Source organism: Dermacentor silvarum, chromosome 9 (genome assembly GCF_013339745.2).
Source record: "Dermacentor silvarum isolate Dsil-2018 chromosome 9, BIME_Dsil_1.4, whole genome shotgun sequence".
In the NCBI taxonomy this organism is placed as follows: Eukaryota; Metazoa; Arthropoda; class Arachnida; order Ixodida; family Ixodidae; genus Dermacentor; species Dermacentor silvarum.
Genome location: NC_051162.1, coordinates 33756040 through 33782681, shown reverse-complemented (window position 1 = coordinate 33782681; position 26642 = coordinate 33756040). Strand labels below are relative to the sequence as shown.

Below are 26642 nucleotides of genomic sequence, written 5' to 3'. Positions count from 1 at the left end.
AAGGCTGAGCAGATGCTTTCCCGTCGAGCTCAGTTACCTGGCGAAACTTGTACAACCTACATTGAGGCTGTCTTGAAACTATGCGGAATCGTTAGCGCCACCATGTCCGACGAAGACAAAGTAGGGCACCTCCTTAAGGGAATCGCTGTAGATGTTTATAATTTTCTTATAACAAAAGAAGACCTTGATATTTCAGCTGATTTGAGGAAACATTGCGGGGCGTTTGAAGCACTGAAAATGTGAAGGATTGTAACAAAGTCACCACATTTGCAAGTGTGTCAATCCCAGCCCAATACGACATCTATGTGATACGGCAAGTGGTTAAAGAAGAGCTCGCACACCTTAAAGTTGTTGACGTTCATGTCTGTCATCAGTGTGCATTTGACGAGCGCTCTCACATGCCATCGGCCACCTGGACACGTCAAGGTTACCGGGAGCCTCGAAGGGCCTATGCTGATGGTGCGGTCAGCAGCAACTGGCGACCGCAACCAACAAGTCTGGAACGCCGGCACGATGCACCACAATGATTTGTTCCGCGGGCGCCTCCCTCCTACAACCAGCCGGCGAATTCCTTTTCACCCGTGATACCCATGTCGCCCGTGACAATCCGCGACTCCCGCATTTGCTACAGCTGTGGTGTGCCTAGACACATTGCTAGGTATTGTCACCGCCGCCAGCAGCGTGCTCCACGCTTTAATGCATATACCTCCCTCCCCCCCCCCCCCCCCGAGTGCCCGCTGACGAGCCCTGGCAGTTTCCCAGTTCCTTCCAACGGCTGCAGCAGGGACGCGCTAACCTGCGTGACTCTCCTGTCTGCGAGCGAAGCCTCACACCACCACCGACACGACAACGGCGCTCTCCGTCACCTCGTCGTCACTCGTTGTCACCGCCGCCGCTGGGAAACTAGGTGGTGCGACCGGCGGGGGTGATGCCGCAATACATTCATCCTCATCAAGACCCCCTTTTGCGATCATTTTTAAAAACAAAGCGTTGTATAGGAAAGAAGATGAGGATGGTGGCGCGGGGACACAAAATAAAGAATATGATGTTCAGGCATCGGATGCATCGTTCCTCTGTGTTCTAAATACAACATATTGGCGATGAGATTTCAACCCATGCAAGTGCAACAGTCCTGGTAATTTCTGCTGCATCACCACAATGAGCATTCCGGGATTGCAACCGCCACCGCCTTTTCTGCCTTCGCCTGGCTGTCCCATGGGACCAGTGGAAGCAGGCCTTTCAGACGTACATGGTGGCTTCTGGAGCTTCAGAGCTTCCAGCCGAACGCCGAAAAGCTATCCTGCTCACATGCCTTGGTATGGAGGGGCAGCGGATTTTCTCTACACTGAAGCCAGCGGACTTGCAGTCTGGCCCTGCTCCCGCTACTAGTCCTTCGAGCACAGGTGACACCGGGTCGACGAATGACGCGTATGACTCTGCAATCGCCCTGCTTTCGGATCATTTCAAGCGTTCAGTCAACGTCATCGTGGCTCGACAACGGTTCAGTCGCCGTGCTCAGCATGCAGGTGAGACAGCGGAAGAATACGTCTCTGCTTTACAAATCCTCATTGAAGACTGTAATTTGCATGGCATTTACGCATCCGTCGCTGTGGAAGGTCACCCTATCTCGTTTCTAGTTGATACGGGATCTTCTGTCACTGTCCTGACTGAAGAACTCTATCACCAGTTTTTTGCAAGCACTTACCCTTTGAAACCTACCTCAGTGCAGCTTTTCGACTACTCCAAGTCAAAGATAAGAGTTCGAGGATGTTTTGTCGCTTCAGTTGCGTTCCAAGACAGAACTGCTTGTATTCTTCTGTATGTTGTATCTGAAGGCACCACTGTACTGGGCTTAGACGCCATTGCGGCACTACAGATGAATATTAAAGGTAAATCGCTTCAGTGTCTTGCATTGGCCTCCAGCACTCCTACATTGCCAGCTGAGCTACGTTCAGAGTATGAACACCTCTTTGACAAACAGCTCGGACTTGCCAAAGGATTCAAACACAAAGTTAAGGTTCGTGATTCCGTTCCACCCGTTGCCAGCAAGCTCCGACGGCTGCCGTTTACCCTTCGTGAACAAGTGTCGGCTGAATTGCAGAAACTTGAAGCCCAAGACATAATCGAGCGCGTTGACGCCTCTCAGTGGGTTTCTCCTATAGTGGTTGTTCGCAAGAAGGATGGTTCAATACGAATGTGTGTTGATCTGCGAGAGCCCAATAAAGCTATAATTGTTGACAGCTTTCCACTACCACAGACAGACGAGTTGCTGCACAGCTTAGCTGGCTCCAAGCGATTCTCGAAACTGGATTTGGCGTCTGCCTACCATCAACTAGAGCTCGATCCTGAGAGTCGTGATCTGACTACCTTCATCACGCACGACGGGCTTTTTCGTTTTAAGAGAGTATGTTTTGGCTTGGCTTCAGCCCCGTCAGCATTTCAAATGATGATGCATCTCATACTGAAAGGGTGCAAAGGTGTACTTTTCTACATCGACGACATTATCGTATATGGTCATTCTCGAGAAGACCATCTTTGAAATCTTCGCATCGTTTTGCAACGACTTTCTAAAGCGGGCCTGAAACTCAACCAGAAGTGCGTTTTCGACGTCACGGAACTAACGTTTCTGGGACATGTTGTGAACGGCAAAGCACTCTTTCCACTAGCGTCATCTATCCAAGCGATGAAAGAAGCTCCGGCGCCTTCAAACATCAATGAACTTCGTTCCCTGCTTGGTCTGGCGGGATTTTATTCCAAGTTCGTTCCCCATTTTTCGGATGTTGTGGAACCTTTACGGGCATTGCTTCGAGGCAATGAGCCATTTGCTTGGACGCCAGCTGCCGAAGAGAGTTTCGTCCGTTTGAAATCACTGCTGACAACTTGCAAGGTTCTACATTTCTTTGACCCGAACCTACCCGCCATCGTCACGACCGATGCCTCCGGGTATGGACTAGGCGCTGTGCTGCAACAATATAAGGGAATTCTACAGACGGTTGCCTTTGCCTCCCGTACCTTGAGCCCACAAGAGAGGAAGTACTCTGCAGGCGAACGTGAAGCCTTAGCATGTGTTTGGGCCTGCGAACATTGGCACGTGTACCTTTGGGGTCGCCCCTTTGTCTTGCGAACCGACCACAGTGCTCTTGTCACCTTGCTGTCAACCAAAGGTGTTGGACATCGGCCATTGCGAATTTCACGTTGGTCAGGGCGACTTCTTTGTTACAACTACACCGTAGAGTACCGTAAGGGAAGCGATAATGTGTGGCTGATGCGCTCTCTCGACTGCCTTTGCAAGGAGAAACCAATGAGGTTGCCGAAGATGAGTTTGTTTGCCTTCTTTCTCCGATGTTAACCATTGCAGAATTACAAGCGGAGAGTGCATCTGACAGCACAATCGCAAAAGTCATGGACTTTGTTTTGTCCTCTTGGCCGGATAAAAAATCTCTGGAAGCGGAGCTAATGCCATATTTTCATGTACGTGCAGAACTATCTATTGTACACGACTTGCTTTACCGTGGTGACAGGATCGTAGTTCCAGGTATCCTTACTCGTCGTTTGATGGAAGTCGCACACGAATCACATCCGGGGATCAGTCGTACGAAAAGCCGTTTGCGAGAGTTGTACTGGTGGCCTCGAATGAATAACCACGTAGAACTGGTTAAAACATGTGTTGTTTGCCAGTCATGTGACAAATCAGCACTGCCAACCGTAGCACCTATGCAACCAGTAGCTTTCCCTGACAACCCTTGGGAGAAGATTGCCATTGATATTATTGGCCCATTTGAGCAAGCTCCCGTCAAATTCCGTTATGCAGTGACGCTTATTGATTATCACAGCAAATGGCCAGAAGTTTTTTTTTTTCAAGACAAATTTCTACGGCGACGGTCAAGAACTTTCTGCTACAAGTGTTTTCTCGTGAAGGCTACCCGAGTGAAATAGTTTCCGACCACGGACCGCAGTTCAGCTCGGTTGAATTTGAAGAATTCCTTCAGGAACGTGGCATACGCCATTGCTTTTCTTCTGTTTACCACCCGCAAGCAAACGGGCTTGTAGAAAGGTTCAACAGAGTCCTCAAATATGTTGTCCAGATGGCAGTATACGAGCGGCGTGATATCCGTGTCGCCGTGACAGACTATTTGGGGGTCTACCGCTGCACACCTCACGCCACAACGGAAGTTGCACCCGCCGTTTTGCTGCACGGACGACTGCCACGAACACGCTTAAGCATTGTTGGATTACCGGATTCTTCATTTCACGAAAATCCAGCACAAGCGATGAAATGGCTGCGCCAACGTGTCAGACAAAACCAAGCATCTTCCAAACTTTACACAGACTGCCGCCCGCGTGAGAAAGTCGTCAGTTCACGGGAAAATATCTTCGTGCTTTTCGAAACCGAAGCAGATTATTGAGCAACGAGGGCCAGCTTGATTTCTTTTGGATGACGGTCGAGTGTGGAACGCCTCCAAATTTCAAGCGATGCACCCAGAAGCTGCGGAGAAGTTCACAGGCAATCGACCTGGTATTCTAGAATGGACTCTACCACTACCTGACGAGTCTCTTCAAGGTAGTGCATTTCCTGCGAGTGAACAAGATGCTGACTGTCCATCTACGTCACGGCAAGAAATAGCAGCACAAGCCAGCAGTGAGTCAAGTACTCAGCCGTCTTCACTGCAGGACAAAATGACCGGCCAACCCCCACGGAAGAGCGCACGAGTTAAATGAACTCCGTTGAAGCTCAGGGACTATGCGTTACGCAAGCGATAGTTTTTTTTTTTTTTTATCGACCGGGAAAATGTTGTATAGGAAAGAAGATGAGGATGGTGGCGCAGGGACACAAAATAAAGAAGATGATGTTCAGGCATCGGATGCATCGTTCCTCTGTGTTCTAAATACAACACAAAGTGTGTGTTTCAGTGGACAATGTGAGTACTTTTGCTTTAATTGACACCGGGGCTGCAGTTTCTGTTATAAGTCTGGCCTTCAAAAATCGTCTCGGACAAAAAGTTGTTTTTTCGTGGGATCGGAAGGCTACCTTTCGCGGAGTTGGCGGGGAAATGTTACCCCCTCTTGGTGTTTGTTCTCCTACAATTACGGTAGGGGACCAGACATTTCGGAGTGAATTTACTATGCTTGCACGCGCAACGCGTGCCATTATATTAGGAATTGATTTCTTACGTGAGTGGGGGGGGGGGGGGGGGCAACAATGGATTGGGGCACTGGCGCGATTTCTCTTCGCCGCAATGCGCGAACCCCCATAACAGATAGCACCAGTGATGCCGCGGACGTTCTCTCTGTGTCGCAAGACGTCTGCTTGCCCTCTCAGACAGCAATGTTTGTAACCGGGAACTCTTCCCGCCCTCGTACGGGTTCCTGCTGTGGTTTAGCCGAGCCCGAGTATAATAACGCGCTCACGAAAAACGTGATAGTCCCCCGCTCCGTCATGGTCACCACTGATGGTTGTACTCGCTTGTGGACAGTGAACGTTTCAACGCAATCGATAACTTTACCGCTCGGACTTAAATAAGCGGCCTTTGACGAACAAGCCATTGTCAGCTTTGGAACGGTCGAAAAGACAACTACTGGAAAGAAATCCAGCCATGATTCTGATGACTTTAAGCGCATGATTAACAAGTCACTGTCTTCTAGTGAGCAGTGTCTACTTGAAGGAGTGCTGGCTCGCTACGCCACAGTGTTTGATTTTGCTCAAGGCCCACGAGCGCCCCATAGACCACCGGCGTCTCGTATGCAACACCGCATCCATACAGGGCAAGCAACGCCAATTCACCAGAAGCCTTATCGCGTTTCACCTTCAGAAAGAAAAATCATCACGGAGCAGGTCGAAGAAATGTTACGGAAGCGAGTGATCCAGGAATCATGTAGCCCCTGGGCTGCTCCTGTGATTCTATAGTCCCGAAAAAAGACAACTCATGGAGATTCTGTGTGGACTATCGCCGCCTAAACACCGTCACAAAGAAAGACATGTACCCCCTACCGCGAATAGACGACGCCATCGACTGCCTTCATTCTGTGTCGTATTTTTCTTCTGTTTATTTACGGTCAGGATATTGGCAAATTCCAATGCACCCCTCAGACAACGAAAAGACAGCCTTTGTAACACCTGATGGCCTCTTCAAATTCAACGGTATGCCCGTTGGCTTATGCAACGCTCCAGCGACATTCGAGCGATTTATGGATACGGTGCTCCGTGGACTCAAATGGCAAATTTGCATGTGCTATTTAGATGACGTCATTATATACGGCAGGACATCTCAAGAGCACAATCAGCGCCTGTCGGTCGTTCTTGACTTTATCCAGCAAGCTGGCCTTATTTCAAACTCAAAGTGTCATTTCAGTGAGCGTCAAGCGCTTGTATTAGGCTTTCTGGTCGACAAAGACGGCATACGACCAGGCCCTGAAAAAATAGCAGCGGTTCGGGACTTCCAACAGCCACAGACGGTGAAAGACCTGCGAAGTTTTTTGGGCCTTTTAGACGGTTTATCAGGAATTTCGCACAGCTTGCCTCTCCCCTGATGTCTTTCCTTCACAAAGACACGCCCTACTTGTGGACTGCTGATTGCGATTCTGCGTTTCGACAGCTGAAGATTCGGTTGACTTCTGGACCTGTTCTGCAGCATTTCGATCCGGAGGCTTCTACTGAGCTGCACGCTGACGCCAGCGGTGTGGGTGTTGGCGCTGTGCTCGTTCAGAACTGCAGTGGTCGCCAGCATGGCATTGCCTATGCTAGTCGAACACTGATAAAAGCAGAGAGAAACTACACCGTTACTGAACTCGAGTGTCTAGCAGTCGTCTTCGCCATTCAGAAGTTCCGTCCGTATTTCCACGGCCGCGCGTTCACGGTAGTGACCGACCATCATTCACTATGCTGGCTCGTTGGGCTGCGCGACCCATCTGGTCGGTTGGCCCGCTGGGCGTTGCGCCTTCAAGAGTACAGCTTTTCCGTCGCCTACAAGAGCGCACGTTGTCACACGGATGCTGACTGCCTATCCCGTCTCCCTTCGCCGCACACAATCTCTGCGGGAAGCTGCACGTGAGTCTGCGGGAACACCGTTTATTTTTCGTAATGGTTTGCTATACAAAAAAATTACTCAGCTGATGGTCCACCATTGCTTCTAGTGGTGCCCGAAAACCTACGCCCTGCTGTCCTTCGTTTCATGCACGACGATATCACGTCCGGGCACCAGGGCTTTCCACGCACACTACATCGACTTCGCCAGAGATATTTCTGGCCTAAACTATGGAAAACAACGAAACAGTATGTCGCCAGCTGTACTGTTTGTCAGCGCCACAAGCAAACGACGACGGCTCCAGCAGGCTATTTGCAACAAGTTAAAATACCGACATTGCCCTTTGAAAAAGTCGGCATCGATTTGCTCGGCCCACTTCCAAAGACGTCAGCTGGCTACCGCTGGAATATAGTATGCGTCGATTATCTGACTCGTTACACAGAAACGGTGACACTTCCGTAGCAGATGTCTCTTTCTTTTCGTTGCATCACGTCATAGTGCGTCACAGCGCTCCACGGGTTGTAATCAGTTACCATGGACGGCCATTCACTACCGACGTCGTTGAAGAACTTTTACGGCTTTATGGTTCTGCCTATCGTCATTCCACTCCTTACCACCAGCAAACCAATGGCGTCACGGAGCGGACGAATCGAACGCTTACCAACATGCTGTCAATGTATGTCACCGCTGACCACAAGAATTGGGACGCCGTCTTACCTTTTGTAACGTACGCGTACAATACTGCCAAACACGAAGTTACTGGATATGCGGCGTTCTTTCTATAGTACGCACGCACTCCCCAAAGCTTTCTGGACACTAGTCTACCTTTATCGTGTCAAGAAGATCCTTCAATTTCCCAAACTCTGTGTCGTGCTGAAAAAGCTCGTCGACTGGTGCATCTTCGGACGTTGTCCTCACAAGGCCACAGCAAGACTCGCTAAGATGCCCGGCATATCCCGTTGAACTTTACCCCGGTGACTACGTCTGGTTGTGGACGCCTGTTCGCAAAAAGGGATTGTACTGCAAGTTTCTCGCCAGTTACTCGGGACCCTTTCGTTATAATCACTCGCTTAAGTGATGTGAACTATGTTATTGCTAAAAGTATCTATGTTATTGCTAAAAGGACGGCAAGTAATCGGCGTTCACGCACGACGCAAGTTGTTCACGTGGCCAGACTTAAGTAGTACCATGACAGGTCTCCTTAGCTCGCTCAGTGAGCTTCGTAGAGTGGGGCGCGTGAGCTCGGCTGTACTCCGCGTCGGCTGGCCCTTCCCCGTGGCTTCCTCCCGTACTTCCCGTTTCACTTTGTAAATAAACATCTTTCGTAACATTATGATTCGGTGTGGGGCGTCGGACGAGGAAACGGCCGGAATTGTGCAAACGAAGAGTGGGCCGCTGCTGAGGTACCCCAGCTGGAGTCGGGAGGCAAGCCGATGGTTACGACGGGGCAGGAACATAAGCCAGGAGAAAAGGCTGCGAGCATAGAAGCTGTGGTCGGTGCTCCGCTGGACGCCCGCAGACAAACACCAGCTTTAGACGTGGAGCCGTAGGCTCAGGAGCACCAGGCATAGGCTGGAGCCCGGACCCATTGGCCGACGGGCTGCTTTTTCCGCCGTGGTTGTCTGCTTCGCCCGGCTTCCTCTATCACAATGGCGCCCCTCCCACGTCCCAAGCTCACGCCACGAGGCTCTCTGGAGATTCTTCTTTTTCGCATTTTTGGCTGCCTTTGCACGATCATGATCGTGTCTTCATCGTCTTCGTCGTCTACTCCTTTCTTTTGGCAACGCAGCACGTGCACCTCATGACACTCACGCCCTATGAGCTCTCCCCTGCACGTTCGTCATGCAATCTCAGTTCTTTTTACAGCGAAGCTGTTCGCCTCTGGTTGGTCGAGACGTTTCGTGGCATGCTCACACAAAAACCGGCAACTGGGAAAGGGGTTTGTGTTTGAGTTTCCACGTAACAGAATTATGTTTTACGTATATTCAGATTATAATTCGATGCTATCTTGTCTGTAAGTTGCGTGTAAGTCGTACTTCACGAATTTTATGACACAGTTTGAGCATTTCGATTAGTTCGATAACGCACTTCCGCCAGGCGGAGGGCCTACGAGAGTGAGCTTGTGTGCTGCACTTCCGCACACGTGCCGGCGCTCGTGACTAACGTGTGCGCAGAATATATCTGTCCTTGACGCGTGGCTGCTCTGCCCGTTGCATCTGTCGCACAGCGTGTGCTGCGACCCCAATCGACAATATGGCAAGCAATGTCCAACAACAGCACCGCCGAGGATGCCGAAAAGGGGGTTTGGGTTTGAATTTCCGCGTAACAGAATTATGTTTCCTCTTATATTCGGATGACAATCCGATGCCAACATGTCTGTAGGTTGTGTGTAAATGGTACCTTACAAATTTTCTGACGCAATTTACATCGAGAAATACAATTAGTTCAATACTGCACTTGCGCCAGGCGGAGGGCCTACAAGAATAAGCATTGATGAGGATGGACCTCAAACGGCAAGTGGAAAAGGGCCGTGACCTGCAGGCCGGAGCCCTCAAGGAGCTGAAAAAGCTGCCCAGGCCCAGGCCTATGCTTCTGTTTGAGCTTCACGACAAAAAAATCACAGCATATCCACGGGGTGAATGATGATGAGTGGGCGAAGCTCCGGAGGGAATCATCGGATCTCCCGCTTAAGGGGACGCTAGCACAAACGCGTTAGAAACGTGCAGTACTCTCTAGTAAGGGGGAGCGGCTACAGCGTCTTACGCAGCCATTACACATGCCGGAACGTGCACCGCGTTTGCCGACGCCATCACATGACTGCTGAGAGAGTATACCCCCCGTATTCATAAACGCTCCTCGACTTGAACTTGACTTGCAACCGCCTTGGGCAGCGCGTTCGAAACGCGTTGAAGGTAAGGCGGAGAGGCCACAGCGTCTTACACCAGCTTCTTACACGGGCCGTAACGCGCTAGCACAAACGCGTTAGAAACGCGCTAGAAACGCGGCCTTTCGTTAATGTTGGGTATTTATTGCCATCGTGGTGCGTGTGTCTATGTGCGCTTCGTGGCGTAGTGGTTAGCGCCGCGCGTTCGGAAGCGAGGGGTCCCTGGTTCGATTCCGCGCTACGGACACAACTTTTGGAATCTTTTTTTTTCATAAAACGCCTGAAGCGTTCTCCGGAAGCCGGAAGCTGGCTTCCGGAACCGGAAGCGGAACCGGAAGTGGAAACGGAAGCAAAACCGGAAGTGGAAACGGAAGCGGAAGTCGGCTTCTGGTTATACTATACGTATACATATATATGTATATATTGGTATACATACATATACGGACACACAACGCCATCTATTGAGCAATTCATAAAACTAGACGTGGCTACCTACTACGACGGGGACGAACGGGTGCCGCTATAAGGAGCTTCGCCCCTAATATTCTTTACCGTCGTAGTACCACTCCCGATGGCCCAGAGCGTATCGTTGTTCTCCCCAAGCAACTTCGTGCTACTGTTCTCAAAGAACTGCACGATAGCCCAACCGCTGGCCATCTTGGCGTATCCCGCACTTATACGACCGCATGCGGCGCCGATTTTTCTGGCCTTATCTGTACCGATCTGTTCGACGCTACGTTGCTGCGTGCGAACTTTGCCAGCGACGTAAACGGTCCTCGGCGTTGCCTGCTGGCCTTCTGCAGCCTGTTGACATACCCAAGGAGCCATTCTACCGCATCGGTGTCAACCGATGCGGTAGAATGGCTTCTTGGGAATGGCTCCTTGGGACCGCAACGTCTGATTCAGGGAATAAGTAGGTCGCAGTTGCGACCGACTACGCTACGCGGTATGCCCCCGCGCGAGCTTTGCCGACTAGTTGCTTGCTTGCTTGAAAGCCTTTATTAAAAACAAAAGAGAGAGGTGGAGCCCTTAGGGGGCTTCGCAGTGGGTGGAGTCCCTATTCCGGGACCCCATTGGTACCAGCCGCCAGCTTAGCCCTCTGAGCCAAGGCCTTTTGGGCCTTAAGGTCTGAGCAACCACGCAGGGCCGCCTCCCACTCCTCTCGGGTTGGATTAGGGTTGGGGGGAAGAGCTGAGTTGAGCTGGCAAGCCCAAACCATGTGGTAGGTGTCAGCCACCTCCCCACAGTATTGGCACTTGCCAGTGAAGGAAGAATCGAAATGTTTTAAGATTGCCGGGCACAATAAAGTGTTAGTGAAAAGTCGGAACAAAATGCGTTCATCAGCCTTGCCCAGCCCCTTTGCAGGAGTTGGGTATTGGCGGTGCCTGTCCTTGTAATAGGTCGTGATGTCTTTAAAAATAAGAAGATAGCCGCCTTCGGGTTCCAGGTACTCAGGTTCTAAGTGGGACGCCCGGTGGATGAGTGCTCGGGCCGCCGTGTTTGCGGCTTCATTCCCTATTAGGCCCTGGTGGCCCGGAGTCCAGACTAGGCAACGGGGGGTAGGGTCGATTCCCCTGTTGCTATAGTTCTGCAATATTCGTTCCGCTAGCGGGGTGACCCAACCAGCTTCATAATTTCGACAAGCCCCACGCGAGTCGGTTATGATATATTGAGATCGGGTATCAGAGGCAGCTAGGGCGATAGCTACTTCTTCAGCTTGCGTTGAGCCCGGGGCTTTGAAAGTGAGCCCATCTACTTGCTTTTCCTCGTGTATGACCGCTGCCGTATACCACCCCCTACGACATGGACCGGCCACATCCACGTAGAAGACTCCGTGTTTGTTGCCATAGTGGCGTTGCAAGGCGTCCGCTCTCGCCTGGCGACGACCACTATGGTCTTCCCTATCCATTTTTGTGGGGAGGGGTCGAACTCTGACGGCGCGTCTCCAGAGCTCGGGCACTCGGACCCGCTCCTGAATATGAAACTCATGTTTCAAGTGGAGCCGGTCAAGCAAATGCCGTCCCGACTTTGTTTGAGCTAGACGTGTATATTGGTTGATGAGGTGGGCTTCCTTGAGCTCCTGAAAGGTGTTCACCACCCCCAAAGCGAGAAGTCTCGCGTTAGAAGTGGTGACAGGGAGGTCAAGGGCCCTCTTCATCACTTTGCGGAGGATAACCTCGACTTTGTCTTCATCATGCTTCCGTAGATGGAGATAGGGGACCGAATATAGAATTCGGCTGGTTACGAATGCATGAGCTAGCCGCACAGCGTCCTTGCTTCGTAATCCCCCTCTCTTGTTGGACACACGTCGGACCATTCGGCCCACTTGGTCCCCAACCTTGCGGAGCTTTTCTAGTGTTGTGTCGACTCTTCTTTGATTGTGAATAAAGAGTCCGAGAATTCGGATCTCCTTGGCCTCGTGTATGGGGCCACCAGCCAAAGAGAGGCGTATTTCTGTAGTGTCCTTAGGCGATGGTCTAAGGTGCACAAATTCTGATTTGTTTGGTGCACACTGGAGGCCGCAGCGCTCTGCGTAGCGATCGACTACGTGAGCGGCTGCTTGCAGGCATTCCTCCATGTGCCCTGTATTTCCCTCTGTGGCCCAGATGGTGATATCGTCGGCGTACAGCGCGTGCCGCACGCCTTCGATACCATGCAGCTGGGCCGGGAGATGTACCATCGCAAGGTTAAAGAGTAGAGGGGAAAGTACAGCGCCTTGTGGAGTCCCCCTAGTACCCATTTCGTAAGGTCCATATTCAGTGTCTTGGATTCTGACGAGTGCGGCTCGATCCGTCAAGAAATCCTTGATATAGGTGAATGTGTTTGTGCCACAGTGGGTTTCGCTCAGGTGTGCTAAGATAGTGCTGTGTTTAATGTTGTCGAAAGCTCCCTTTAGATCTAAGGCCAGGACAACCTTGTCGTTGTGAGGGTGCTCCGTCGGCTGTATTATGTCATGATTGAGTTGTAATAATATGTCTTGTGCCGACTTGTGTGGGCGGAAGCCGAACATGGTGTCTGCAAAAGTGTTACGATTTTCCAAATATTCGGAGAGCCTATCTCGCACCATCGCCTCCATTAGTTTGCCCACACACGATGTGAGCGAGATAGGTCTCAGGTTGTCTGCATTAATTTCCTTCCCTGCTTTAGGAATGAAAGTGACAAGTGATGTTTTCCAATCGAGGGGGACGGGAGTCTCCCCTTTCCATATCGCATTAATGTAGTTAAGAAGGGCTTCATACGCGCGATCAGGGAGGTTGGCTAGCAGTTTCACTGTGACCTTGTCCCGACCGGGCGCAGTGCCTCTCTTCATTTTGGCTAAGGCCGCCTTGAGGTCGTAGAGTTGGAACGGCTGATCCATCTCTGGATTATCTCTGCCTGCATAGAGATATTCCTGACCTCGAGGGTCCTGTCTGGTGCAGAGATACTTGTCCCTTAAGGTCTCTGCCAGCTGTGTTGTTGTGCCCTGAAAATTGTGTAAAGCGCGTTGTAAGTGTTTCTGTGTTTCTCCTCGTGACTGAGCGGGATCGATCAAGCTGCGGAAGAGCTTCCATGTATTCTTCCCCGACATCTGTCGGGCTGCCGTGTTGCATCGCTCTATCCAGTTTGAATCGGCTAACTGAGAGGCATACTCGGCAGCCTGCTGGGTCAGATCTGTTATACGTCTTTTCAGCGTTCTGTTGTGTTTTTGTCGTTTCCATCGTTTCGTAAGACTGCGACGAGCTTCCCAGAGATGGAGTAAATGATTATCCACCGCTGGGCAGTCCTCCGCAGTCTGTATGCAAGTCTCGTGTTTATGTAGTGTTGTCATGAGATTTTGAGCCCAAGAGCTGTAGCCATCTTCAAGAGGACTGGTCTGCGGCAGGGACTTACGGAAAGCAGTCCAGTCTGGCAGTTTGGCCTGAGTTAGTGGTCTTTTTAGGGGCCGGGTATGAATTAAAGTATTAAGGATACAGTGATCGCTTCCTAGCGTGTCTTCGGTGTTGTACCACTCAACGTGTTGTATGTGTTTGGAAAGCGTGAGATCGGGACAAGTGTCCCGTGTCACGGAGTTTCCTAGACGTGTTGGCTGTGCTGGGTCGGTCTGGAGGGTTATACCTAGCGTGGAGATGAGCTCCGCTAGCTTCCTACCGCGCACCTCCTCCTTTTTGTAACCCCATACCTTACTGGGAGCATTGAAGTCGCCCACAATGAGTAAGGGGTCTCGACCCGCTATCTTCAGTGCCCGACTGAAGATGTCTGCAAAAGTTATGTATTTTAGCTTGGGCGGACAATATATGTTAAGAATATGTACTTGTGGGTCAGAGCGTCGCAGGGGTAACACTGTAACCATGGTGTACGAATATGTTATCTGTAGGTCGAGGTCTACTTCTTGTGCTGTGTACGCTTTGTGTACAAGGATGCAAGTAGATGGATCTCGCTGAAATGTATTGTACCCTGAAATTTTAGCTGAGGCCCCGGGCTCCTGCAGAGCCACGATGGGTGTTAGAAAATGCAATGTTTCTAAGTAGAGACGAAAATTAGCACGCTTAGCAGGATTCTTGAAGCCCCTACAATTCCACTGTACGATCGACAGTGGTTCCTGTCTTGATTTGGCACGCTTTTGTCTAGTTCCCTGCGCCATGATTAGCACTAGTAGAAGCTGGCTGGCTCACCGCTGTTTGAAGGGCAGTAACGAGCGGGACGGCTTCGGTATCATCCTCATCAATATTACGGCAAACTTTGGAGGGGCGGCCCAGCTCCTTTACGGGTCCAGCCCGCCTAAACAATTTGGGACTAGCCTGAATCCAGGACTTTATGTTTTGGGTCACCGCAGCGGTGATTTGCTGAGTGAGCGTAGTCACCAGCTGTTGCATTTGTGCCTGCATGATCTGAGCGATCATTGTTGGCAGCGGTGCCATCTGGTCGGCGACACTTTTCTCGAGATCCGTCATGCGGCTTTCCAAGTTACTGTTTAGGGGGCCATAAGTCACCGGTCCCATGCCTGAGCACAATGAGACCGATTCGTCACCACTATCCAGAGTTCCTGGAAAAGGCGGCTCTGCCCTAACGTTTTGGAGTGCAATGACTTTCTGTTCTAGCTGTTCATTTTGAGTTCGGAGAAAGGATATTTCCTTCTTCAGCTCAAGTTCTAGGGGCGAGGGGGAGGAAGAGGGGGTGGAGGCGATCTCCGCCCAGTTGCTCACCTTGGATGTTATGGCCGCTTTGCTGTTGCCAAGTGGCGGGAAATCCCCTTCCTGGAAAGCTGGCGGCTTGGCACTTTGCCCGGATGTCTTCCTGTTCTTATTCTCCTTAGAAGATGACGTCTTGTTCCCGGCGGAATTTTCCCTTGCAGCCTTGTTTCCGGTAGCAGGCCCGGTGGCTTTTCCGGACTTGCCCGAGGACGCACCTCCGTTGTCGGTAGGCTTGCTCGTCTTGTTGCTGGGGGCCCCTTGTTGCTGGGTTCGTGGACGTTGAAGTCGGCGGAATTTTCCCTTGCAGTCTGCTGAGCCGGTGAGGTGGGCCTCCCCACAGACCATGCACGAAGGGGTACACTCGTGTTCAGCTAGGCCCTGCTCGGAGGCGCCTACTCTCTGGCCGCAATAGCCACACCTTGTCACATCCGGATGCGGGCAATTGTCTATCCGGTGACCGATGGTGCCACACTGGTAGCAGGCTGGGACGGTCCTCTTATATTCCCTAACAACTGCGCATTCACAGTTGTAGTGTACGTAGCGGGGCACTCTCCGGCCCACGAAAGTGAGCACCGCCACATTAGATGTTCCAAGCTTTCGCACGAACGCCAGATCACCCTCGCGCCACACCACCTTGCCTTTAAGTGATGTCGTTGTCTCGTCCGCCCGCACGGTGATGACGCCTCGACACACTTCTCCGTTGAGTTTGACATGACCCCGGAGAGGAATGGAGCCAGATCCCACGTTGAGGTTGAAATCACCAGCCAGTTTGTTCGCGGCCTCCACATGTTGCGTCCCGCAGACAATCAAGTTCTGCGTCCATACTGGCCAGACGTTGAGGGTTGTGCCAGCTTCGCCGCCAACGTACTGGGCGATGGCCGCACCCAGATCTCCAGTCTGGAATACCGTCTTCAGGTGCAGCGTTTCACGAGGCTTTAACACCACGATGATATCATCTGCGCTCATCTTGGGAGTGTCGCGTGGGCGCCACGTAGCCATCTTGCTCCTCGGCTGTGCAGCGCGAGCACTGCCGTTGCAGACGAGGCCGCTGGGGTTCCCGGCAGCCGGCTTTGACATCAGCGGCGCAGCTGGGACGCCGCCCTTTGATGCCATCTTGCGCTGGGTAGCTTTCCGTCGTAGATTCACGAGCTGGAAAAGGCCTTCATCTTTTATATTTGAGAGTCCATTTTCGGTGGTAGCAGCCTGTTGCACATCAACTTGAGTCCAGGCCATGGCGACTGGGTCGTAGCCGCGCTGGGTAGCGGCCGCCATCGTACGGAGTCTTCGGAGAAGGCCCCGTACCGCCGGAGTCGACGCTAACCTTAACGCGGGTTAGCGTTCCGCGGCGTGGCGAAAAGACAAGTTGGGCGAAAAATGCCCAAATTTTGGCCCACCTGCGTCGGATCGGTATCCACAGGTTCCTCTTTATGTCAGGAAGAAGGTCGCAACACTTTCAGAAGGGTGACATCGAAATTTCCGCGGTTCTTGGCAAATATTGCCGGAGCCGAAGCGCAGCACGTCCGATCCCACCGCGCGCTAGCAGCGTCCCCCCGACTAGTTGCGCCACTGACGTTGCCGATTTCCTCCTTCATGACGTCATCCTTCATCATGGTGCCCCTAGGCAACTGCTCACAGAGCGAGGCTGGAACGTCTTGTCCAAAGTTATCGATTAACTCCGTCGTTCTTGTTCTGTGGAGCACAAGCTCACTACAGCATACCACCCGCAGACCAACTGGCTCACTGAGAGGCTGAACCACGCCTTAATTGAGATGCTGGCTATGTACGTCTCTTCTCTGACGATCATTGGGACTGAGACAGCGCACTGCCATACATACGTCACGTTCGCGTACAACTCATCCCGTCACGACACCGCCGGTTTTTCGCCATTTTAACTCCTTTTTGGCCACCATCTTGCATTGTCTTTCGAAACGCTATATACTAACTGCTGTTGTACAATATACAACGAAGTATGCCCACGATGCTGCTGCGCGAGCCCATCTAGCACGTCAGATAGCTCATGAGCTACTATCTGACTCAATTATGCCAAAAGGGCCGTTATGACCGCAGCCACCGACACTTATGCTTTTCTCCGAAGTCTCTTGTACTTCTCTGGACTCCATCTCGTCGCGTCGGTCTTTCCGGAAAGCTTTTGTCGTGTTACGCCGGACCTTAAAATGTTTTACGGCAGCTTAGTGACGATGAGATCACCCCACTGGACAGTTCGTCACCATCTACCCTGTTATCTCGTGACGTCGTGCACGTATCCCGGTTGAAACCGTAGTTTTCCGCCGAGAAGGCGCTCCGCCCACCGGGGAGGTTACATGTTGCGAGCCGCCTGCTTGGATTAATGAAGAAAAGAACGATCGCCAGGACGTTTCGCGTGTTCAGCCATCTTTAATATCTCTGTCTGTTTATATGCCGTGCTTCTCATCTATTTGACGCCCCGTCACAATAAGAAGCGTACGTAGCCCCCTATGCAGTATGTTAGGTGAGAGTGAAATACGTTACAATATAACGTACGGAGCGTCTGTAAATTGAAATATTTTCTAGCCCTAAATAACGCAAAGCATCCAAAGCTTAGTTCCTTTGCACAGATGATCAAGTTGCCCAAGGGAATGATGAGTCGACATTCACGCCAAGGTAAGTTTGTGCGATGTAGAAGTTACCTTCTACATCGCACAAACCTTAGTTACATCAATTGGTAGCACGTGTTTGTAACATCTGGAAATAGATTCAGGAACACTTGATATTTTTATGGCTACCCGCGCCGAAGGACAGCAAACATTTTTTTTTGTTAAAAATTTTGCGTGTTTCTTTCCGGTCGTAAACTTTTCTCTCGCCAGCTGTTCAGAAGCGACCACATGCAAAAGGCTCTCTTTGAATAGAGTATCCTAAATGAAACAGATGGCAAGGGAATTGAACGCGGTGACATGGGTGGATCTGCAGCTGGCGGTTTCGCCACTTTTGCGCAGTACGTTCAGGGACGAAGAGATAAAGCGCAAGCAACAAACACCGCACGCTCGAGCAGTACATTTCAAAATGACAGACTCGCATTCAACGACCCTGCTGTTTTTCGAGCGCTAATCTGCCTTTGGCCGTCCAACACCACGACTCTCATCCTCTTCAGCTTTAAAATCACTTCCACATTCATGCATATCTGCAAGTAAACGGGTCAAATATTCGATGCGCTTCGCAAAACACGCGTTTAATGCTGTTGACGGCTGGAATTAGTAAGGTTTACAAAGCCTAAAATTAACTAGGAGACAATTATTCTCTTGCCCATAACCAGATGCATGTCGTCCATTGGCTCCAAATTTAAGCTCGAAGTGATAGTTCCGGGAAGAAAACGCCATAGCATCCATGTTACGCTTTCCAGCGTTCATGTTAGTAATCAAGGTTTTTTTTTTTTTTCAGGAGGATGCCATTTCAGTTTTGCCGCACAACACTGATAACGTACCCTGCATACCTGGAAAATGAAAACCCACGACCACATTCATATCTCTTAGGACAGTGGGAAAACCATTTATTGCACGCACGTCTACGGCTGCAGTTAAGGAGTGCGAAACAAAAAATCGGGGTAGCTTGCCCTAGTGGCGCAAGGCTAAAGACACAGCGGAGCTGATAGGTTCCTAGCTGGTCCTGGCTCTACGAAGTCATGCTAAGTTATACCAAGTAATGCCAAGTGATGCTAAGTTATAAGAAGTGTAAAAGCGTTTCCTCGTGGTCCGTGGCATCGGGTAACGCCTCGCGAAGCATTTGCAGCAGGGGCCGGGAACTCCCTATACGTCATGGGACGCTCGGTCCCATGCCGATACTTTAGCCGATACGCGGCGGCAACGCCGCTTACACAACTGGTGGCTGCCGGATATCCTACCGGAAATAATTCACAAACAAAAACAATGCCTAGATGACGTCACTAATTAGGTCAGAAGGTACAGGGAGAGGGCGCGCAGCCGGGAGGAGGAGGGTTGTCTCTGAAGTCCTCCTTTCCCACTTCGCATGCAAGCGTACTGTGTTCGTGCTCTCTTGCATGTCCGCTGGCCGTGCGGCGACATTGGCCAAATCGCGGAGCAGAACCCGCTGAAGTGTGTCGTGTATTAGGAAGCGCTTTCTTCCTACCAGGCCTACCTTGCAAGCTGCTATTCATTTTCTAAACCAATGGGACATTGCTCGTACGCACCAGTGCCAAGCAATCATAATTAAGAATATTTATATAGTGAACCGTTGTTAATTACCAATATTCACGGTTAATATATTACATTTCGTCATTTCATGAAAGTGGTCGCTTTCAAAGTCCTAAATTGCGGTTACGTTTGGGGCTACACTTCAACTAGTCCACAGATATAGTGGGGGTAGCATAACGAAAATAACTTCCTGGCACCATCAATCGTTAATTTTGTTCGTGTGTTGTGAAGTGAATCAACTAAAACTAGCCGATATCTCGGCCAGCCAAAACTCAACGCAAGTAAAAGCTGGACACTTTTGTTTTTATTCACACGTTCGGTACTGGAAAAATACTGACCTTCACGCAGTGCGAAAGTGACATTCTACAGAAGCAATTTTCATTGGCAATGGAAATATGTACATAATGAGTGAAAATATATTCCAGAATGTCCAAAACAATGGGAAAATTATTAACCACCATGGCTGCGTGTTTCGTTTCTTTTATTTTTTCCTTGGCTGTGCATGTCGACTAAGAGTGAACAAAATGTATAGCCCAAAAACACAAGTCAAGCCCTTCTTTCAAGTATTTCACCGGCAACAGATGGGCTGCCGTCATGGCGAATGAGTAGAGCGACACTGCTCTTATGTCAGCCCACTCAGGCTTGCACAGAACTGGTTTACTCATGCAAAATGAATACCTGCTCGGAAAAGAGAGTGCAACCGTTGTGCTTACCCGTGGTCATTAGGAAACCTGAAAAAATTCGCAGAACTGTAATTCCCGGTGTTCGAACACCACAGAGCCGCGCAACACATGCGATGCCTCGATTTAGCCATCTTCGTCTAATGGTTGGTCGACATAAAGCTCCTATAGACGTTTTCACGAGGGCGCTTCCGACGGTTTGGCGTGGAGAGTATGTGTCAGTGTTGCCTGTTCGGTCTGGATTGTGAGTTTGCCTTGCGCTTGCATTGCGGAGTGGTAGCTTTCCTTCGATGTTTCCGTTTATTTTTGTCACGAATGACTTACGCTCGTAAATAATGGCATATATACTCATCAAAAGGCTGCAGGCCAGCACTGTGCAGTTTATGGGTGCACAAACAACCAGCGGAAAATAACTATTTTGGGGACTAAGTGTGTCCACAACACAGCATTCCACAAGACCACTGCCGCGATGTGGTATGTTCACACTTCCAGTTTCCTGCATTACCTGAGGACTTGGCATTTCAGTTTAATGTTAACCAATGCACACATCACTCTTTTCGGCACATTTCCCAATAGGTTGCGAGAATTGTCAGCTCTTCGACGCAATATTTTCTCGTATGTAGTGGCAGAGGCTACATTTGTTATTCTTTCAAACACGACTTCATTTCAGTGCCTAATACGGGGGTCACACAGCGCACTTTTGATAGTGATCGAGCCTGATCTGGGTCGAATTTCTTGGTCGCGACTGGCTTCTTTGCTCAATCTGCGGAAGGGAGCCAATTGTGATCGAACATTCCGAGTCTCGATCGCTATCAAAAGTGGCCGTGTGACACAGGTATAAGGCAAATTGAAGCACTCTGCGAGAGAACTAGTCGGTAAATACACTTCGCAACGATCTGGAAAGCAACGATCTGGAAAAATCGTGTCCTATGGAAGATATATATGCAGACCCTGTGTCCACCAAAACATTGTCTCTGCGTTCACACGCACCATGCGCGGCCCTGCCCATAAAGTTAATAACCTCAACAGTGTGGTGCTGCATCCAGCTCACCCATCTTTGGGCGTTTTCTATGTACTTGGGCAGCAAGAGAATGCAAAAACTAACTTGTCAACCTCATCAGCGCGGCCTAGCTCCAGTGCTAGAGTTCGGGAACCGTAATGCGCTAACTGTGCGTGGCGTAGAAATGCGCTAAATGAGCCCGCGCCAGTAAGAACGTAAAAAACGATATTCGCATGGGTACGCGGACAATAGCATCATGCTTGCTAGAATAACAGTAACGAAAAAAATAAATTACTCGCACAGCCGATCAAGTGAAATACTTACGTGCGTGCAGTGACCGCTTCGCTGACCACTAAGCGCTTTTCACTCACGGTCACTAGTGGTTTACAGTCATATGCACATGTATTTATTCCACAATTGTTAAAACTCGACATTACTTTATTATGAACATAGCACAGTGAGACGGTGTAAGGGAAACAAGAGAAAGAGCAGAGATGGCCCTAACGCTGCAATAATATTGGCTTATTTCGCTTCACAGTTAGCGCACACGAACAATTCTTGCCGTACGCCATATCTTCAATACAAACTTCGCGCACGATCTACGTTAAGGTTCACCGTGAGCGAAGCTTGTTTCAAATGCATACATTCGAAAGAAAAGCCATTCCAGGTAAATTAACAGACGTAAAAAATAGGTAAACAAATATATCTTTATAACAAGTCCTGTTATAATCCCTATTGGTATTGACAGTATCTATAAATAAATGAATAGTAAATACTAAAAATAAAAATCTAGCACCTGGGCTGTATTAGTTGCGCTGGCATCTGTGATCACTGTCGCGCGTCGGTTCGCTGCAAGTACCGCGCTGCTCGATCGCCACGCTTATGCTTTGACATTTGGTTATAAGCACCCTGCACTGCACCAGATCCAATAAATTTTGCATGATTGAGTCGTTCAGTTGCGTCGGAAGCGTATGGAGTAACCACCGCATATCTACCAACCACTGACACACGTCGACGGGCCGCCGGCGCCTGGTTCCAAGCACTGCCCGACAGCTACGTACGCGCCTGCTTTCGCTAAATGAGGCAACCCTCAACCGCGAAACGTAACGGTGATCAGATTCAATCGACGATACGGTCACATGTGCCCAGCAATAACAATGAAATATACCGCTGATTAGCACGCCAGGTCATGACGAAGCAGACGCGGCTGCCGCCGCTGCCGACGACGAAACACTGCATCCACTGGCTGGGCTTGCTGTTGCCATGGCACACCACACTGAGCGCTCACGCGAGCACGTGAAACATGTAACAAGTCAAGCGGCACAAGACAAGCGAAGCGGAAGAAAACCATCGAAATAATGCGCGGCGAAGATCACACAACCGAAGTGCGGTCGGCCTGCTCTCGCAAGGTTCACAGTCCAAAATGGCGGCATAACATGTTCTGACGCTAGACGTCGCCCGTGTCGGGCAATGGCGCTACTCAAACGCCGGTTTGTATAAGGTCTATATATAAAAAGTAGCGCCATTCTTAGATCTTGCCGCCACCGCACTCACCTCGGCGTTTCCTCCTCGCCGCCTCCTGTCGCCCCAGCCTCCTCCGCTCCCCCATTGGCCAATCCGTGCCACGTGGAAGCACGCGTTGCGCTTTTGTATATTTTTATTCTTTCCAGCGCGCTCCCACCGCCATTCTCGGGCCTGTGCGACGAAAGTGCTGTACGCACAAACGGATCAAACGTGTTAGGGACAAGAACTTCGTTGTGATGGCATGCTGCTGCGCCTTAAGTTCCCGCAACCGGCAAGGCGAGGGCAAAAGGATTTTTTTGTTTACCATCCGGCGTGCGCAAACGCTTGCTGCACACTTGGTATTTGCGCCGTCTCGCATCGTCGCGTTGTTACTTCCAAAACGGCATTATTAAGACCAGTTTACTGACTGACGAAGCAAAATCGCGCCTCAATAACTGCTCCGCAGGGCGCGATCGAAGTTTTCCGCGGATTTCCTCTGGTAGCGCGTTAGCTGTCGTCTGCCACGGCAGGCCCAACGTAGGCGGCGCCACTGTCGATATGGCGCCTCGATCGCGCTGGCCGCGCAGAGCGCGACCGCGAAACGGAGGAGGAGGGAAGTGGTTGACGCTACTTTTTATATATAGGGGTTTTAGGTCGACCTGGTTTCCTGCGTCTTCCGTTCGTTGCACGCCTGATCAAGCTTCTCTGTCTTATCTTTCCCATCTTCACGCTTGGGACCACAACTGAAGCGGACGACCAAGCGCGATCTGACTTGTGATATCGCTGAGCACTCGCGACAACTTCCCGCGCTTCGCCCGATTTAAAATTCACTAAAAGAGAAATAAGAAAAATAACTTGGGATGTGCAGCAACCGCTAGGAGCGCGCACATTCCTTGAAACCGAAACTAGCTTTACTTTCTGAGGGCTGCTTGCAGTCCCAGCACACTTAGGCGAAGTGGGGCGAAAGCTATGCACAGTGTACGGGCGCCGCGCAGCAGACGACACGCCGGGCGCATACCCGACGTCATGGCGCATACCTAGTAGCGCGCAGCTTGTGGGAGCTCTGCCGAGCAGCCGCCAGAGGCGCCTGCTGAAGTCACGGACACTACGAGCGTTCGGCGCTAATGCGGGGAAACGGAGAAGCGCGGATGGCATCGGCAGCACATGAGCATGTTGCCTCGTTGGTGCTGCTACAATTTCTTTCTCTCTCTCGCTTTCATTTTCTCTTTCCCTCTCCCGAGCATAGCGCGCGACGCTCCGCGAGGTGGTTGCTAGGCAACGCAGTGGCAGGCGGCACACATTACGGCCGGCTTAAACAGCTCGGCTGGTAAAATGTATTCATTTGGTCAAACACTGAATTAAGCCAAACAATATACAATCTTGTGTCCCCATCACCCTGTAGATAACCCCAATAACTAAATTTAAACGTTCGTGCCACATTTAGTTTCCAAGGACATAGGAAATTATACGTATACCGCTTTCGAGCGCTTCTAGTCGCACCACCAGCTTGGCTCTTAAAATAACGACTGTGATAATAGCAACCCTTAGATACAAGACTTCTCTTACGTCATGGGCTATTTGCAACTGCCGCACAGGTTACCATTAGCCCGTCGGTCGTTATATTTACGGTGGGCGACCGAGCTTCGAAGAATAATGAAACGCTGAAACGCGAGATCTGGACCTGATGCTGGACATTGCTGTACCTGATGCCCGACAGTGTTGTCAATACACTAGGTGCACGTTTGAATATCCTGTAACGCTCCTATCAGGTCATTTATTGGGAGAAAGAGATGGTCAAATTTTTCTAAGATACTCGTACTTCATCAGAGCAACTGTGTTACATTGCCATTGGTGCATTCGATCATTTGGTAGGCAATCTTCTTATGATCGGAAATTCTAAGTTATTATCATTGCCCGCTGGCCTCAGTACAAAACTCCTCCTCATGTTTCTGACACGAAAGAAAGAGGTTCACCAGAAGAAGTGATTAGCAATGATTGAGCAATGAATGCTGATGAAGCCAACGTTTTGACAAGGGCGTTCGGCTTTGTCAAAGTAATAAACAACTTTTACAGAAAAGCTGTTAAGGGCTAGGTTTCCCAGGATCGTGTCCGCGTGTAGAAAAAGAATATCATCAGCAGCATTGGCTCGAGCGACGTTGTCTTTTTGAGCGCACGGCCCCCCTCCCTCCCGACCGGCTGAGCTCCGGCTATCTCTCTTGCGTCAGTCGACATTCTCTTATGCCGCGTTTCCCCCTGAGTAGAGTTGGGCCCGGCTGCGAGGCTAGCTCGACAAGGCTGCTGGAAGCTGCACCCGACTAGAGTTGAGCCCTGCTGGGGGGCTAGCGAGGCTAGGCCGGTGGCGCTCTTTCTTTGCGTCCCTCCGCCTGGGCGCCATCTTGTGGAGTCGTATGAAAACGCCGTGTTGGCAGCGTTTTCAAATTTAGGATTGTGGCAAATTGTCCATTTTACCGGGGTTTTCGCCGGATCTTACGTTTGCTTCATTACGTGGCGTAGGTTACCCTGGCGACCACGTAAGCACGTTAGTGCTTGTGTGCGTGCCACGATTGGCGTAGCCGTCCGTGTTTAATAAAACGCTTTGATGTTATATGGTGATCGCGACTGTGTACGTTCCCCCTGCAACGCCTACGAAACACATCGACATGTTCTTGATAGATACGTTCGGTTGGGTGATGCCCAACGACGACGGCCATTCTCATATCTTGGGGTCTATATTCAGTACAGCAGACCCACCATAGTCCCAGCTTCGCTGGCTTCCATCTTCACAGTAGTGCAAGGGCTCTGAATTTTTCCTTCCATGATACATTCTCCTAAGTAATCCTACTGACCCGCTCTGATAGCTAGAATCCCTGTATTCTGACCAGCTGATCACACATTTAAGCGCCCCGAAACCCATTTTTTAGACGTATGGGAACCCGCGCCATGTAAATTCAACAACTATTCAGACACGTCACGCGCGGACTTCGCGGCGGCGTCGCTAGTTGACGCCGCGTGTCCAGCGGGAAGCGCGAGAATGGAGCTCCGCTGCATACACGTCTCAAACATGACGCGTTTAAGCGTTGACAATACGGTGGGTCACTACATTGCTTCAATGCAAATGGCCTTAACGCCGGCAGTCATCTTGAGATGCAGTTCTGCCGGAATTTCTTTTTCTCCGAAAGCGTGACTTTCACTGTGGACGCGTAGCGAGCTCACCTTCTCATCAGGCCGATTGGGTTGACGGGCTTGCAGCGCATCGTCTCCCACATGAACGCCTGCGTGTAAGGCATGCGGGCCCGGTCCATCCACGCGACTCGATTGCTTCCAGTCGGGCCCTTCTGCTCGATCACGGCGTCGATCTCGGCCTGGACGCGACCCTGCAGGTCTGGCTTCGCGGCAGACATCAGGAACAGCCACTCCAGTCCGGAACGCATTGTTACGCTGCCTCCACCGAAGTACGACGCAACGTTACCTATTAGCAGTTCACCTGGGGCAGATTAGAATGGCGGAGGTTAGACTGACTCGCTGCGTATGCAATGGGCAGCGCTTGGTCAACCTCACGCATGTTCATTTAGATAGTGTTCACAGCGCACGCGCAATAATGACATATTGTCGCGGTGCAACGAAAATAAGAGATGAGGACACGTACAACAATAACAGCTTGTTATAGTAGTCGAGCGTAGAGACGTCTTCTTCGTCTTCTAATCTCCGCTAGGCCGACACACGTGACCAAATCTACTAAAGTATGGTATGGTATGCCTTATCTGATGGCGCATACCCACTGCGGGGGATTGGCCAAGATTTGGGTGGGATTAGGCAATCTTTTTTAATACTAAAATCGGTAAAGCTAAATGGAGAAAATGAACAAAAATAAAATATTTAAGAACTCAAGAAAATCTATTTGAAGCATTTATAAATTCCTCCACGGCTGAGCAAATATCCCTGTGGCACTTTCCAAGAGAGGAGGCTCCTAAAGAAAGGATGTTTAGAATAGAAAAGCTTAAACCAAGCTGTGTAAATTTTGATTCTAGAATATTTTTCCTTAAAGAAGAAAAACGTCGGCAGAATATGAAAAAATGATCTATTGTTTCATCTTCTCCACAGAATGGGCACAGAGGGGAGGGCACCAGACCAGCCCTGTGACGATAGAAGTTTAATATTGGTACCCGACAACGTAATCGGGTAAAGATGACTTCAGTTT

The 26642-nt window shown here is 50.4% G+C and overlaps 1 protein-coding gene across 1 annotated transcript in view; it reads right to left on the bottom strand.

The window, feature by feature from the left end:
- Nucleotides 1–25969, bottom strand: part of LOC125940323 (vitamin D 25-hydroxylase-like) — a 156767-nt gene extending 130798 nt beyond the window's left edge. Inside the window, exon 1 of the mRNA XM_049656367.1 lies at nucleotides 25929–25969. The gene's annotated coding sequence lies outside the window, so the exon portion shown is untranslated. The remainder of the gene's footprint in view (nucleotides 1–25928) is intronic.
- Between the last annotated feature and the right edge of the window lie 673 nt (nucleotides 25970–26642).